Genomic DNA, 16,751 nt, shown 5'->3' on the forward strand with positions numbered 1-16,751 from the left:
ACAAAGCTTCTCATTGACCTTTTTGTTATTTCATTCTGTCTATAACACCAACAAAAACTTGCATGAATACATCCCCATTAACACGATACTTCACAGGAGTGATTGTCAAACAAAAATTGACACTGAGCCTCATTAAGTGACATTGTGTCAGATGCCCAAAAACCTGGCTTAAGATGTAGGCTTTAAGGAGCATATTAAAGAAGGAGAGAGTGCTAGATAAGCAGAGAGATTTTGGGAGAGAATCGCTCGCTTAGGGTCCAGGCAATAGCAGGCATGACCATTAACAATGGAACAATTCAAACTGGGGAAGTGCAAGAGGGCAGAATTAGAGATATATTGTAACAGTGATAGAGTGGGGTCAGGCCATGTAAGGATTTGAAAATCAGTTATATTTGTCAAGTTTCCTTCCAGTCCTAACTTCTAACTTGACTTCACGGAGTGAGAGGATGCTGCCCAATATATAGTCTAATCTGCAATCTCGTTTGGATTTGTTAACATTAAGTGTTATATTAAGCATAAAATGAATTTACCTGTCTCCAGTGATGAATTATGAAATAAGTTCTAGTGATATAAGGGGAGTCTGAAAGACTGAAAGTTCCACATTGAGCAATGTTACCAAGCAGTTTTTATATTTCCTCCACTCTAGCAGCGTTCTGAGACACCTGCTCTTCTTTTTCAAAGCAAGCTGAAATCTTATGCAAAGCAATAAAAGCAAAATGTCGTGAATGCTGGACACCTGAAATAAAAACTGAAGGTGATGGAAAAACTCGACAGCATCAGTGGTGAGAGGAACAGATTTAACACTTTTAGTCCAATATGATGCTTCTTCAGAACTGTTCAGAAAAAAGAATGGTAGAAATATGATGGTGTTATGCTATTGAGAAAAGCGGTGAGATGGAGGGGGTGGGGATGGGTCAGTTGTAACAAAAAGGAAGGCGAAGGATAGCCTAGTTGGTGGCAGAGATGAAATACCAAAGGCAACATGGAACGAATGGCAAAGGGAATGGTAATGATAGTAGTAAAGAAATAAAGCATGGGTCCAGAGAAGGCGTTAATAGTAGGATAAAGGCTCTGTCTGAAAATAATAACATGAAAGCAAGATATGAGCTGGCACTTGGGGTGAAAACAAAATACAAAATGAAGACAGAGTTCTTGGTCTGAAGTTGTTGAACTCAATGTTAAATCCTGAAGGCTGTAAAGAGTCTAATCAGAAGATGTGGTGCTGTTCCTCAAGCTTGGGTTGGGATTCATTGGAACATTGCAGCAGGCCAAGGACAGAAATCTGAATATGAAAGCAAGATGGTGAGAGCAATTGAAATGGTAAGCAACCATAGGGTAGGGGTTATAGTTGAAGACTGAATAGAGTTATTCTGAAATGCAGTTGCCCAGTCTGCATTTGGTCTCCCCCACTGTAGAGGCAAGCACCATTGTGGAAGACAGCATAATCAGAACAGATGCAACAGATATGGAGAATCTGGAATTGTTACTTCTTTTCTAAAAAGGCAAATGTTAAAGAACAACAACATGAATGTGTAAGTTGGAAGGCAAAAAAAAGCCATGAAAAATTCTATTTATAAAACACCTTATTGGGTCATTGAAATGTTTCAAAGTATTTCACTTAATAAATTACTTTTGGAGAGTAGTGACTATTATTATATATCCAAACACAGCAGCTATTGGCACCAACAATAACCAAGAAATAGCAATGAATTGTGCAAATAGTTTGAAGATGTTGTCTCAGGCTGAAAGCTGGCCAGGGCATTGGGAGAACTCCCTACTCTTCTTCAAATAATATCTTGGAATCATCAACAAAAAGCTGAACAAACACACGGAAGCCCAGTTATATCTTCTGTAACAACATTCTGCCCACACCATTAGTCTGAAATATCTGCTCACATCCTGAAGTGGGCTTGAACCCATTAGATTCAAATTCAGAGGAGAGAATTATGATGACACTGCCTTTAAGAAATGTATTTAAATTATCCTTCCCTGCAGGATGGTTTAACAGTCCCTGGGATTTTGTCAGCAACATGTTGTCTGTAGTCTATATCCTTTATCGTTACTAAAGCAGTATAATAGACATCATGGCTGTTTTAATCTGAACTAATGCAGTGTTTTGTGGTTTTAATGTTCCCCTGGGATTGCAGAGTAGAGTTTGATTGGGGTGATTGACAAGTTAGGTAATGTGGCTAGGGACAGCTATTTTTCACAGAGCATTACAGTTTTAGTTTACTTTCAGAAGCTGCTTGAAGCTGAGAGAAACAACCATCTTTTCCCTTCTTTGGAGCCTGAAGACTGGAAGCTGCCAGAGATCAAGTTTATCTCCCTGAAATTTGGCTGTTTTGAGGATATATCATTCTCTGAAAACTGCTGATTTGAATTTCTGTCCATAGGTGTTGCAAAGCTGAAAATCCAGCATCATGTGAGCACACCTGTTTTTGTGCTAAGTCTGAAGAAAGGTGTATGTCTATCTGATATTGCTTTAACATGGAACAACAGAGATAGCTAGCTGTTAGGAATTATATTGTGTCCTGTTTAAGTATTGTAATAGGTAAAAATTAAGCTAATTATTTTTTGTTATTTTCTGTCTCCTTAAATAAACTTTATTTGATAAAAGAACTTCCTACTGGGTCACTTGAATCATATCTGGATTGAAACACTGTATGCTCACCAATGCCAAAATCAAATGTAAAACTTAGGGTCTAGGCTAACTTCCCATAAAACACCTTGGAGTTTCTGGCCTGGATGTTAACAAAATGTTGCCACTTGATAAAACATAATTGTTATTAAAGAGACTGTTTCACATCAAGCAAATGGAAAATAAAAGAAACAAATGGCTCTAACTTTTCTGTATTTATAATAGGCCCATGACTGGCCTGTTCACATTCGATTCCAACAAGCAGCACTTTTAAAAATTATTTTATACAAGTGGATATCACTTGTGAGATGACCATTTGTCACTCATCCTCAAGTGAGCTTGATCAGTAGCTTTTCGGACATTGCAACGGGCAGTTAAGAATCAAATATATTGCTATTAGTGTGGAGTCATGGGTAAGAACAACAGATATCCTTCCCTAAAGGGCATTAGTGAACTAGAGGGTTGATTTTATTTAGCAACATTCAATGATAGTTCCATGACATCATTACTAAGACTATCTTTTAAAGCCTGTTTTTTAAAAATCTATCAATTGAAGTTAAATTCCACGGGCTACTTTGGTGGGATTTGAGCCCCTGTCCCCAGACGATCATCTTGGGCCTCTGGATTAGTAGCTCAGTGATATTACCAATGTACTACCATCGCCCTGCCACTGTTCAGTTTTGAGTACAAGGGTATCTTGTTGGTAGGGGTTAGTGTGTTTGCCTTTTTGATTGATAGCTAAATAAAATTATAGTGCGACATTATAAGCTGAATGCATCACACATTACATATTTAACTGTCAGACTGGAAATCAATAAAATGATTAGGTGTTACCAACATTTCATTCTGTCTTTTAAATCCAACTTGATTCTCTCTGTCGCCATGATACCTGGAGGGTCACCATGGTTACACATGGTCCAAAAGTTAAGGTTCAGCTCAGTTTGATTTGCTTGTAAAAAAAATCCACGCAGTGTAATCCTCTCAAATTATAAAATAAACTGGTTCTGTACCAGGGACTGTGAATGTTAAATACATGGAACACTGATTACTGCTGAAAATTGAGCAATGCTTTATTGGTGACACTATTTCACACTATTTTCTCAAAGCAGTCTGCATTTGCCATTCTTAATGTAGAGCTGACTGCACTGTGAGCAGCAAATACAGTAATGCTCATTTCAAGAAGGCATCTTTAACCAACGTGACCGACCGTCCTTTGTTTTATGGGATTGTGTGGAATTGAGTCCATTGTCCAATGCCCTGGATTGCTGGGATGCTACTTGTTCAGAAATTGGACTGTTAAACTTTGCACATGCTAAATATACATTGAACCCCTGTCTGCGTGCTCTAACAGCTCTGAAGTATGTTCCACCCAACCCAGTCACTGATCACCTCTACTCTCATAGCCCTGGCAGCACCCTTTACCATCACCTCCCCCCATCCATACAAACCTTCATGGCAACTCTGTAAGAGTTGGTCTCCCTGACATAAATCATGTTTCATCCAGAAGATGTATTTGGGAGCTTGGACAATGAGGAATGAGGAGTTAAAATGGCAGGCCTTGCATCTCCTCCACTTGCATGGGGAGGTGCCATAGGAAAGGGAGAGGGTGCTGCTGGGGGTTACTGAGGAGTGGAGCCAGTGTGTTGAAGTGAACTGTCCCCTCAGAATGTTGAAAGTGGAGGGAAGAGGAAGATATATTTAGTGCTGGCATCGCACTTAAGGTGACAGAAATGGTGGAGGAAAATGCGTTGAATGTGGAAGCTGGTGGGGTTAAAGGTGAGTACAAGGGGCATTCTACTACAGTTCTGGGAGGGAGAGGAAGGAGTGAGAGTAGAAGTGCAGAAAATGTCTTTGACATGGTGGAAGGCTCAGTCAACCACAGTGTAGTTGAGGAAAAGGGAAAACATATCAGGAGTGCTGTGTGGAAGGTGGTATCGTCAGATCAGATGTAATGGAGACAGGGAAACTGGGAGAACAGAATGGAGCCCTAACAAGGTGTAAGATTTGAGGGTGTGTAGTTGAGGTACAGTGGGAATCAGTGAGCTTAGACCAAATACCAATTGATAGCCTGGCCTCAGGAACGGAGACAGAGAAACATAGGGTGCAAAGAGTCAGAAAGGTGGAAATTGGAAGACTCACAGATATAAATGGGAAGAGACTAGTCAAGGGGAGAAAATGTCAATTTGTTCATTGCCAATTCTAGAAACAGATGTTTGGGGGGTGTTGTTTGACTTGGAACATCATAGCTAGTGGTTAATGTTTATACTTTATCATGGTTGATTCTTGTAAGTGGTAAAAGTCATGTGAATTTTTCTTACCATATTTTAACTATACTCTTACATGAGCTTTGTTTAATAAATGCTTCCTAGTGGGTCACTTGAATCTTACTTGGAGTGAAACACCTTATGCTCACTGTGCCAAATTCAAAACTAATAAAGTAGCATCTAGGCTATCTTCATAAAACACCTTGGAGTTTTTGGCCTGGATCATAACAAAGATGTTCCTTAAAAACTAATTCTTTGACAAACATCTCCTAATATTACTTCATGTGGCTTGATGTCAAATTCTGGTTGGTAATATTCCTGTGAAATGCCTTGGGATGTTTGCAATGTTAAAGAAGCTTTATAAATGTAAGGTGTTGTTGCTGTGAGATCCATGATAAGCCAAGACATGGTGACAATTTTCAAACATTATTCATAGAATCACTACCGTACAGAAAGGGGCCATTTGGCCCATCGAGCCCGCACCAACCACAATCCCACCCAGGTCCTATTCCTGTAACCCCACTTACTTACCCTGCTAACCCCCTGAAACATTAATTCAGCATGGCCAATCAACCTAACCCGCACATCTTTGGATTATGGGAGGAAACTGGAGCACCCAGAGGAACCCACGGAGACACGGGGAGAATGTGTAAACTCAGGGACACTGACCCAAGGCTGGAATTGAATCTGGTTCCCTGACGCTGTGAGGCAGCAGTGCTAACCACTATGCCGCATGAATCAATCCTTTGTTCAGCTTATTGAACCAGTGCTACCACTGAGTGGAGGCTGACATTTCTGTTTGCATGGTACAAGTGGGTACAAGTAGTACCAGAGATGTGCCCAGTGTAAAACCTTACCCGTCTGCCTCAAGTTAATAAAATGACCTCTCACTGAATGAGTGCTAGAGCATACACTTAACAGCATTACCATTGCTAAATATCCCACTATCAACATCAGGGGGTACCAATGATCAGAAATGTAACTGGACCAGCCTTATAAATAGTGCGGTTACAGAAGTAGGTCAGAGGATGGGAATTTTGTAGTGGGTAACTCACTACTTGACTCATCAAAATCTATCCAGCATCTTGTGGTTACAAGGTTGGACTGGGACATGGAAAAAAATAGAGACCTTGTCAAGATATTGTGACATATTTTTGTTGAGTTACAGCATTAATGCATGACACTCATGGCAATTACCTCAGAAGAATTATGAATGAACAAAAGAGGATCTTGAAAACGCAAGTCAGGAGTGTGATGGGATACTCTTGATTTGCCTGGAGGAGTGCAGCTCCAACAGCATTCAAGAAGATCGGCACCATCCAATATAAAGTAGCTGCTTGATTTGTACTCCATTCACCACATTAAACATTCACTCCCTCCATCACTGGCAGCAGTGTGTGACATGCATCAGAAACACTGCAGTAACTCTCCAAGGCACCTTCTAAACTCACAACCTTGACTACCATAATGAAAAGGGCAGCAGACGCATGGGAACTCTACTTTCTCGCATTCTCCTCCCAAGCCACAGATCATCCTGACATGGAACTCGATTATCGTTCCTTCACTAAAAATGGCTAAAGAGAAAAGGAAAAAAGAATAGATGGAAGAAAAAGCAAAGTAAAATATTTGTTTTCTATAACTTTTTTGGTCCAGTCGTATTATAATGATACAAAAGTGATCTCCAAAGTTAGTAAAAAAAACAGAAGTAAAATTTCTCCAAACAATAATCTGAGTGAAAATATCAGCGCGAGTAGAGAGCATGCTTTGCTGTTTTAAATCCGTGCCTACATTTTGACTGAAGTTACAGATAGGGGAACTTGACTGTGCTTGTTTTACATAAATTACTTTGCAGTGTTGGAGGAATGCAGCCAAGTGGGTGCTGGTAGACAGACACTAATTCGGTTGCTGGAGATATCAAGAATGAGTTCTCCTGCTGCACATTCAGTGATATTATTTTTAATAATGAGCCTTTCAATTTTTCGATCAGATCCAGTTGTCTGAATTGTTTTGCATTTTCTCCAATTTTCATTCTTTGTTCCTTGTATCCTAGGTGTTTCAGGATCAATAGGAATGTACATCCACAAATGGAACTACAAATCATGGACCATGCTGGACGCAAATTACTAAAGGGTAGCTTGTTTGGGGATGGAATTGCAGTGTGCTACCTTAGTAATGAACATAATTGTATGAAAGATCTTTGTTGTTATTTAATCAGGGAAGCTGAAACCTGTTTCAAAAAACAGAAATGCTGGAAACACATAACTGGCCAGTGTGCATCTGTGAAGAAAATAAACAGGCTATGAATGTTTTATCTAAAGGGTTAAACCTCTTTATTTTAAATGGATTAGTGCCTTTGCCTGAACAGCAGAGGGTGAAAGCAATTTGAATCCTTTTTGTTTTAATCTAAGAATAACTATAAGGCAGTTTTATAATGTTAAATAGAATTGTTGCATTTTCCATTCTAGAAAATTGTAATGTCCAGTTTTAAAATTCAGCGCTATTGTGCGTTGCAATAAAAAAATTGACAAATATCTTGTCAAATATATAAATGTTAACACTTCTGACATTCACTTTATTTTCACTTATTTTCAATAAATTTGCTTTTGCAATGACATGACTCTAAAATTCAGCCTTTCCTCTTCCAATCAGATGGTTTGATCATCCTTATTGAACAACACTGTCAAAAGAAACTGAACAATTTTCACACAGGCTGCAGAGGACTGAAGAATTCAAAGTATTTTGGGATCAGATTTCAGCCAATCTAATGTCAGAAAATAGATCAAAGTTTGTCTTGTGCATTGACTGGTCAGTATTCTGAAGTCAAAGATGCAGATCTTCTGGATAGTGGTGATAACAAAGGCACTTACCGCTGGCTATGATTAAAAGTACAGGCTTACCATTTTAGTCCTCCTGGCTGGGCCTTCCTGTCCTGGATTGAGGAAAGTGTCATCATTGAAAGGATCCAACAGGAGGACTGGTGAGGGGGAGAAGCAGCAAGGCTACACCACTTTTTAATGTCAGCAGCAAAGGTAAATTCCCTTAGGATCAGCATGCTTCACTGAATGGTGAATTTTTGTGTGGGAGATGATTGGTGGGAATGGGGGACGGCACTGACTATTGGGGGGGGTCAGTGGGTGGGGATGTAGGAGGTGAACATTATTGGGGGTGTGAAGGGGTGAATGTTGTTGGGAGGGAGTGAGGAAAGGGTGAGCAGGGGTGGGTGTGTGGAGGGTTGAGCATTGTTGGGAAAGGGTGGAATGGTGAGCAACGTTGAGAGAAGGTGAAGGGGGTTAACATTGTTGAGGTGCAGGGGTGACCATTGTTGGGGATGCAGAGGGGGAAGTGAACACTGTCAGATAAATGGGGGGGAGCATTGTCAGGATAAATATTGTTGGGGTGAACATTGTCGGGGTGAACATTGTCAGATAACTTGGGAGTGAGCATTGTCAGGGGTGAGAGTTGTCAAGTGTGAACATAGTTGGTAGTGTGATCCTCCAAACCAGGCTGTACCCAAGACCATCCCCACAACATTCCAAAATCTCTACCCAAGCATCAGAAAATCTAGCTGCTTCTGGGCTGTGAGCCCTTCACATTGTTCATCACCCAATAGACAGCAAAGCCTATTTATCGTTCTGACATCCAGATGGAGATCCTGTTTTCTGGTCAGAATTCTTTCACCTGCTTGGAATTCTGAATATTGGGAATATTGCATTATTCATTTACGCTCCTCCTTATGATTCAGACAGAAAACAATCACATTCCATTGATACAATCTCCTGACCAAGTCATTCGCTTGTCTATTATTCACACCTCGTAGGAACATCACTTCTAGCTAATGTCTGATATCAAACCATCCACTTAAAAATCAAATGCAAGAATTTATTATTCAGCTGCTATGTCCCTAGCAGAGCCACAATTCCAATTTTTAATATGTATTTCAAAATGCTTCAGTGAATTATATGGTTATGAAAGTGAAGGATGTCAGTGCTGTTAAATAGTATATTTTGTCACTTCAGCCATTCTGTATTAGCATCAGAAATTGATGTGGAAAACAGGTATTGAATGAAGAGATGTAGTTCAAGCTTCCTTCCACTTTGCCTCAACAAAGATCCTATATGATGGTATTATTAGAGTACCTATACAACAAGGATTGCAGCCAGAAGGAAAAGACCCATTATCACCGTCTTAAGGGATTCAACAGTAAGGTCAAACTTTCACTACTGAGGCAGATAGCTCAAGGTGGGATATTTTCTGACTTGCTAACTGGTGGTGACAGATATGTAATCTTCACTCCAGGTGTTGGATGGGTTGCAGGATGTGGGAAGGAATAGTATCGATACCTGAACATGAATTCTTCCCCAGCCCAAAGCCAGCCTCCCCGCATAGTGTGGACTCTCCATGACCCTGCTAGGGAGGACCATTAAATGTCCATTGACTGGCCACTTAGGGGTGTCAATTCCCAAGGGGCATGTGGGCTGCTGACAACTCCCGCCCCACCCCCATCCTCTATTTACCCACTCATAACTGGGAAAATACCAGAAAAGTTGGGTAGGCAACAGGCATCCAGCATGCCTTTCAATTTTATGTCTCCCCCGCTCACCCCGCTCATCAGCTTGCTCTCAGTAAAGGGGTGGTGGTGGGTAGTAATTGAGTTGGGACTGTTGGAAATTTTGGTCCAATTAGGTTTCTGGCCAATATGCTGATGTTTTGGTGTCAGCAATAGTAGTTCTGTTGAATGTTGAGGGTAGTGATTTGCCACTATCTAATAATAGCGGGAGACTGATTATTTTTAAACTATGTCCCTTAGTTCTAGTTTCTCCCAGAAGGGGAAACACCCTTTCGGCAATGATCTTTTGTTGGAGATGGTCATTGCCTGGCACATGTATGGTGTGAATGTTACTAAAGAGCATAAGAAATTGGAATTGGGTCGGCCATTTGACATTTCAAGCCTTCCCTACCATTCCATGTCATTATGGCTACTCTATCCTCAACTCCTTTCAGCAAAAAATCGCTATATCCTTTAATTTGTTTAGTATCGAAAAATTTACCAACCTTTTTATTGAATATACAAATGCCTGAGCTTCCATATCTCTCCAGGATAGACAATGCCAAGACTTCACAACCCTTTGTGTGAAGGAATTTCACCTCAGTCCTAAATAACTGATCCCTTAATCTGAGGCTGTGGCCTTGTAATCTAGACTTCCCTGCCAGAGAAAACATTTTCTCAGCATCTATTCTGCCAAATTCCTTGAGAATTTTCGATGTTTCAATTAGATCACCTTTCATTTTTCTAAATTTCATGGAATAAAGACCTAGTCTACTCAATTTCTCTGCATAAACCGATCACCTAATCACAGGGATCAGTCTTATCATCTATCAGTCCAAGCCTGAATATTGTCCAGGTCGCGTTCTAGTCTGGCATGGACTCCTTCAGTATCTGAGGAGTTGTGGGGTAAAGACGGCAGATTTCCTTCCATAAAGGGCATTAGTGAACCAGACTGATTTTTACAACAATCAACAAAGGTTTCATGGTCATCGTTAGATTTTCAATTCCAGATTTTTGTTGAATTCAAATTTCATCATCTGCCATGGTGGGATTTGAACCCAGGTCTCCAGAGAATTACCTGGGTCTGTGGATTGTTAGTCTAGCAACAATACCACAACATCACTGCCTGTCTTTCCAAAAAGATTTTAAAATCAATAACTCCATTTTTTCTCTCACATTAATGTGAAAAAATCCATTGGACTACTCGAAGAATTTCAGATGTCCTTAATTTATTCTTTAACCAACACCATCAGAAACGGAGCATCTGTTCATTACTTCAGTGTTGCTTGTGGGACCTTGCTGTGCAAAAATTGGCTGTCATATTCATTACATTATATTAAAACTGTGAATACACTTTAAAGTACTTAACTACCTATGAAGTTGGCACAATACTGAGATTGTGAAAGGTGCTATATAAGGGCAGCATGGTGGTACAGTGGTTAGCTTTGCTGCCTCACAACACCAGGGACCCAGATTCAATTCCTGGCTTGGGTCATTGTCTGTGTGGGGTTTTCACGTTCTCCCTGTGCCTGCATGGTTTTCCTCCGGGTGCCCTGGTTTCCTTCTACAGTACAAAGATATGCAGATTAGGTGAATTGACCATGCTAAATTCTCCCTCAGTGTACCTGAACAGGTGCCAGAGTGTGGCGACTAGAGGATTTTCACAGTAGGTTCATTGCACTGTAAATGTAAGCCTACTTATGACTAATAAATGAATGAACTTTATATAAAAAAAATGCAAGTTCTTTGTTGAAGGATAAGTCATGCCTCTATTTTATCTTTCTTGCTCCCATGTCACACATTATTACATGACTCATCCATTTGGAAGGGTACAGTGATTCACTCAGTGAGCGGCAGCTCTCATTGTGTTTGCTAAACATTTTTCTAGAGTAAACATAGAAACATAGGAAATAGGAGCAGGAATAGGCCATTCGGTCCTTTGAGCCTGCGCCACCATTCAATATGATCAGATTGACCATGCACTTTCAGTATCCCACTCCCACTTTCTCTCTATACCTCTTGATCCCTTTCGCCACTAGGGCCATGTCCAGCTTGAACATATTGAACAAATTGACCTCAACAGCTTTCTGTGATAGAGACCTCCACAAATTCACAACTCTCTGAGTGAAGAAATTCTTCCTGATCTCAGTCCTGAATGGTTTATCCCTTATTCTTAGACTGTGACCTGAGTTCTGGACTTCCCCAACATCAGGAACATTCTTCCCGCATCTAACCTGCCCAGTCCAATCAGGATTTTATATTTTTCTATGAGGTCCCCTCTCATACTTCTGAATTTCAGTGAGTACAAGTCCAATCGATCTGGTCTCTCCTCATATGTCAATCTGGTGAACTTTTGCTGCACTCCCTCAATAGCAAGAAGTGTGACTAAAGCAAAACCACTCAGAAGAAAAGAGGAATGAGGCCTGCAGCTCCCTCCACCATGCAGTGGTACGAGAGTGGGCTGTCACTGTAATCCTGAATGGAGTGCTTCACTACCAAGCAGACATCACGTGATATGGCTTGAATCCCATAATAAGTCTGCCATATCACCATTTCCGTGACTACCATGCTGCATGAGTCAATGTTGGCAGATGGAGTTTTCATTTCTAGTAAAGTGTAAGAATGCCATGACACTTTATAATGCAAGTTCTGCCTTATATACTTTACATTTATTGATTTGTAAAATAGGTGTAAATTGAGAGACTTAAAAATCCCAGTGATTCATAAGACCTTATTACGAAGAATGAAATGATCATGGATTCATTTCTGAAATGATGGTATTTTCCTTTGTGTCTTTTTGATTTATGAAAATCTAATTCCATAAACAGTTCTGACCCAAATGTTTAATCAACTTTTTCTAAACTGACTGACCTTTTGCACATTTACAGACTTTTCAAAATTTCTTTTCAAATTATCCCATGCTCCGGAGAAATGTGGTCATGTTGAATCGCTCCATACTATTGCTGAATTCTGAATGTTGTGGCTATCTCTATATATTACTTTGGTCTATGTATTACTTATGTATAATTCGGAGAATTATTTTCCGAATTTGTTAATTTTTTATCAACTCAAAGTCAATTTCCTGTTCTATTGTGGGATTTCTTTGTAAAGAATGCTGTTGCTGGAAATGCCACTCAAGAGTTCTAGGTATAAAAAGGAGTTTCTTTGGACTTAAATGCAGATCTGTTCCTGTACTCAATTTAAAATAAAAACACGATTAACACCAATTACTAGTAATAGCTTTACTCTGCTAATATATTTGTAACCATAAAAATAAGTTCAGAAAAGACTAGAAATAATTGCTGTTTTATGAGCATTGGGTACTATCCAATGAGGAACAAAAGGAATGCACTTTGTATTTATTGGTTTATGGTACAGGTATAGGATGGGTTTTATGTTTGGTACTGCGGAAGTTATCAAAGATTATGGGCGGAATTTTCCTTTCTTGAAACTAAGCACAGTGGCAGGTGAGTTCCGCCGTACCTTTCCTGCTGGTCTGAACAGCATGTATTCATGCCCAATTCCATGCTTGGAAGCTAGTTTATTATGCACAGGCGATTCACACTCTGAATCACCTGGCAGGTTGGGAACTGATTCGTCCACCCCACCATTACTTAGCAGGGTCAAAGGTCCAGTGCCGTATTTCAATGCCATTTAAGCACACACATTTTGCTCTCTCCAGCCCAGCTGTCACCAGTAGACGTTTACAGATGTCTGCCAATTAGAAGAAGGATGCCTCTGTCCCCTGCCACCCCGCCACATCCTAACACACACACACACACACACACACACACACACACACACACACACACACACACACACACACACACACACACACACACACACACACACACACACACAGCAGAAAGCATATCAGTCTTGCCTCTCCAGCCTGGGAAGCCACAGCAGAGGCGGTCAGCATGATTGGCCATGATACCCACAATTCTGTAGAATACATAGAGTTGGAATAAATGGGTCCTTTTCGGAGTGGAAAGATATAACTAGTAGAATACTATAGGGATCAATACTTGGCCTGCAATTGTTCACTGTTTACATTAATGACCCGGAGGAAGGAACAGAATGTAAGCTTTACAAATTTGCTGATGATGCGAAGGTAGGAGAAGGGCATGTTGTGATGAAAGTATTGTGACTCTGCAACAGGATATAGACAGATTGGGTGACTGGATGAAAACCTAGCAAATGGAGTTTAATGTGAGGAAGTGGTAGGAGGAATCAGAAGGCAGATTATTATCTAAATGGAGAGAGACTGCAGGTGAGTGAAATACGAGGGATCTAGGTGTTCTAGTGTATGAATCAGAAAAAGCTAGCAGGTCCAACAAGTAGGTAAGAAGGCAAACAGCATTTTGGCCTTTATCGCAAAGAGGTTGTCGTTTAAAAGTAGGGAGGTTTTGTTACAATTGTACAGGGTGTTGGTGAGACCTCACCTCGAATACTGCATACAGTTCTGGTCCCCTTATCTCAAAAAGGTTATAGTAACATTGGAGGTAGTCCAAAGAAGATTCGCCAGGCTAATTCTTGGGTTGAGAGGGTTGTCCTATCAAGAGACTAAATAACTGGGTTTGTATTCCTTGGAGTTGACATTATTCAAACATAAGCTCCTGAGGGGACTTGTCAGGATAGTTGATGAGATGTTTTCATTAGTGGAGAGTCTTGAATGAGGAGATGTAACTAGAAGACAATGGGCTAGTCATTTAAAGCTGAGGTATGTGGAAATCCCTTCTCGCAGAGGGTGGTGAATCTTTGGAATTCTCTGTCCCAAAGGGTGGTGGAGTCTGGATCGTTAGAAGTATTTAAAGTGGAGGTGGATAAATATTTGATAGATTGAGGAATAGACAGCTATGGGAAAACGGCACAGAAAAGGATGTGATCGTATTGATTGGTGGGGCAGGCTTGAAGGCCTGGTGGCCTACTCCTGCTTCTATCTCTTGTGTTCTTGTGTTGTCTTCTTGTGACTGCACAATGTTCACCAATATTTGCAGCTCCTCAGATACTGAAGCAGTCTGTGCCTATTTGCAGCAAGATCTGGTCAACATTCAGGCCTGGGCTGCTAAGTGGTAAGTAACATTTGCACCACACAAGTGCCAGGTAATGATCATCTCCAATATTGGAGAATCCAACCATCTGCCCTTGACTTTCAATGGCATTACTATTGCCAAATATCCAAACACCAACATTCTGAAGGTTACTATAAATCAAACACTGAACTGGACCAGTCATATAAATATTTTGGCTACAAGAACTGGTTGGAGGCTGGGAATTTTGCGGAGAGTAACTCACCCTCCAAATTCTGACCACCATTCCCAAGGCACAAATCAGGAGTGTGATGGCTTATCACCACTTGCTTGGATGAGTGCAGCTCAAACAACACTCAAAATGTTTGGCATAGTGCAGGACAAAGCAGACTACTTGACTGGCAGACTGTCCATAAACTCAAACATCCATTTCCTCTACCACCAAAGCACCTTTCAAACCCATGACGCCTATCCAACTAGGAGAACAAGGGCAGCAGATACCTGGGAGCACCACCACCATCCTGACTTGGAAATATATTGCTGTTCTTTTATTGTTGCTGGGTCAAAATCCTGGAACTCCATCCCAAACAGTACTGTGGGTGCACCAACACCGCCGGGACTGTAGCAGTTCAAGAAGGTGGCTCACTATCACTTTCTCAAGGGCAGTAAGAGATGGGCAACAAATACTGGCCGAGTCAGTGACACCCATGTCCTATGAAAGAATAAAAATAAAGGCCTCTGTCCACATATATTTAGGAGCCTGCCACTTGGATTTCTATGCATGGGTTACCTAAATTAACCTCTCCTTTGATTTTCCTTCGTCCTAACGCTGAAAAATGCCTGGAACATGCTATGCTATTGTTGCTTTTCCTGCTTTGTATTTCATTGGTGATTTTCTTGCATGTTTATATATTTGATTGTGTACATTTGAGTAAGAGTTTGAATAAAACAAAGACAATGTTTAAACTATTGGCATATTCCCCTCTCATCAAATAGTGAATCAATAGGGTGCGATGGGAAGTATCCGGCAAGTGGCTACTTGCATTTTCTTTTGTCGCTGCCTTTTCTGTGTTACGTATGTGTTTCCTTTGCTGCTGTTTTTGTCTCTTCTTCCACATTCTCATTCCCTGTCTGCTCTTCTGGTGAAATGGGGTTTTGTTACAAGGGCATCAATAGACTCAGGTACAGACACAGGGCCACATCACAGCAAAATCTTAGCTGTGATGTGGGGTCATTATTCTGTTGTTTGCCTTGCGTCCCTTGTGAAATTGTACATGGGGAATCTGGGGATTCTTGCGTATTGAGGGTGCTGTTATGATGGAGCAGCTGGTCTCTGCTAGGTGTCTATTACTGATGCATTGCCCATGGCATATGTTAATATAGTGGTTATATTTCTGGACTTGTATTCCCCAGACCTGTTCAAATCAATTCCCACAAAGGCACTTTGAAGATTTGAATTCAGTGGGAAAAAAATCTGGAAATATAAAACTGGAATTGGTAAAAGTGAGAATGAAGTTGCTGAATTATGGTAAAAACACAACTGATTTATTAATGTGCTTTATGGAAGAAACTCCTTTAAGCCACCTGGTCTGCATGTTAACAGTCCTACACCAACATGCTGAAAACCTGAAGAAGAGTCAGATGGACTCGAAACATTGGGTGGGATTTTATGACCTCATAGAATCCCTACAGTGCAGATGGAGGCCATTTGGCCCATCGAGTCTGCATCAACCATAATCCCACCCAGCCCCATTCCCAAAACCCCACACATTTACCCTGCTAATCCCTGTGATGCTAGGATCAATTTAGCATGGTCAATCAACCCAATCCGCACATCTTTGGACTGTGGGAGGAAACCGGAGCACCCGGAGGAAACCCATGCAGACACAGGGAGAATGTGCAAACTCCAAACAGACAGTGACCTGAGGGTGGAATTGAACCTGGCTCCCTAGTGCTGTGAGACAGCAGTGCTAACTGTTGTGCCACCGTGCTGACCTCGCTTGACCCAAAACCATAAAATCCTGCCTGAGGTCAATGGGTCTCTCAATGCTGTGCCCCTCGCCTGCTCCAATTCCCGTGGCGGGGGGGGGGTAGTAAAATTCTGGCCATTAACTCTGTTTCTTTCTCCATAGATGCTGTCAGACCTGCTGAGTTTATCCAGCATTTTCTGTTTTGATTATAGCTGTCTCATCGCTGTTTACTGTTGTACCCTAACAAGCCATTTGCTTGTGTCAAACGGCTACCGGCAGTTCAAGATGGAGGCCCACCAT

The sequence above is a fragment of the Carcharhinus amblyrhynchos genome, chromosome 2 (genome assembly GCF_965287045.1).
Source record: "Carcharhinus amblyrhynchos chromosome 2, sCarAmb.v2.hapA, whole genome shotgun sequence".
Taxonomy (NCBI): domain Eukaryota; kingdom Metazoa; phylum Chordata; class Chondrichthyes; order Carcharhiniformes; family Carcharhinidae; genus Carcharhinus; species Carcharhinus amblyrhynchos.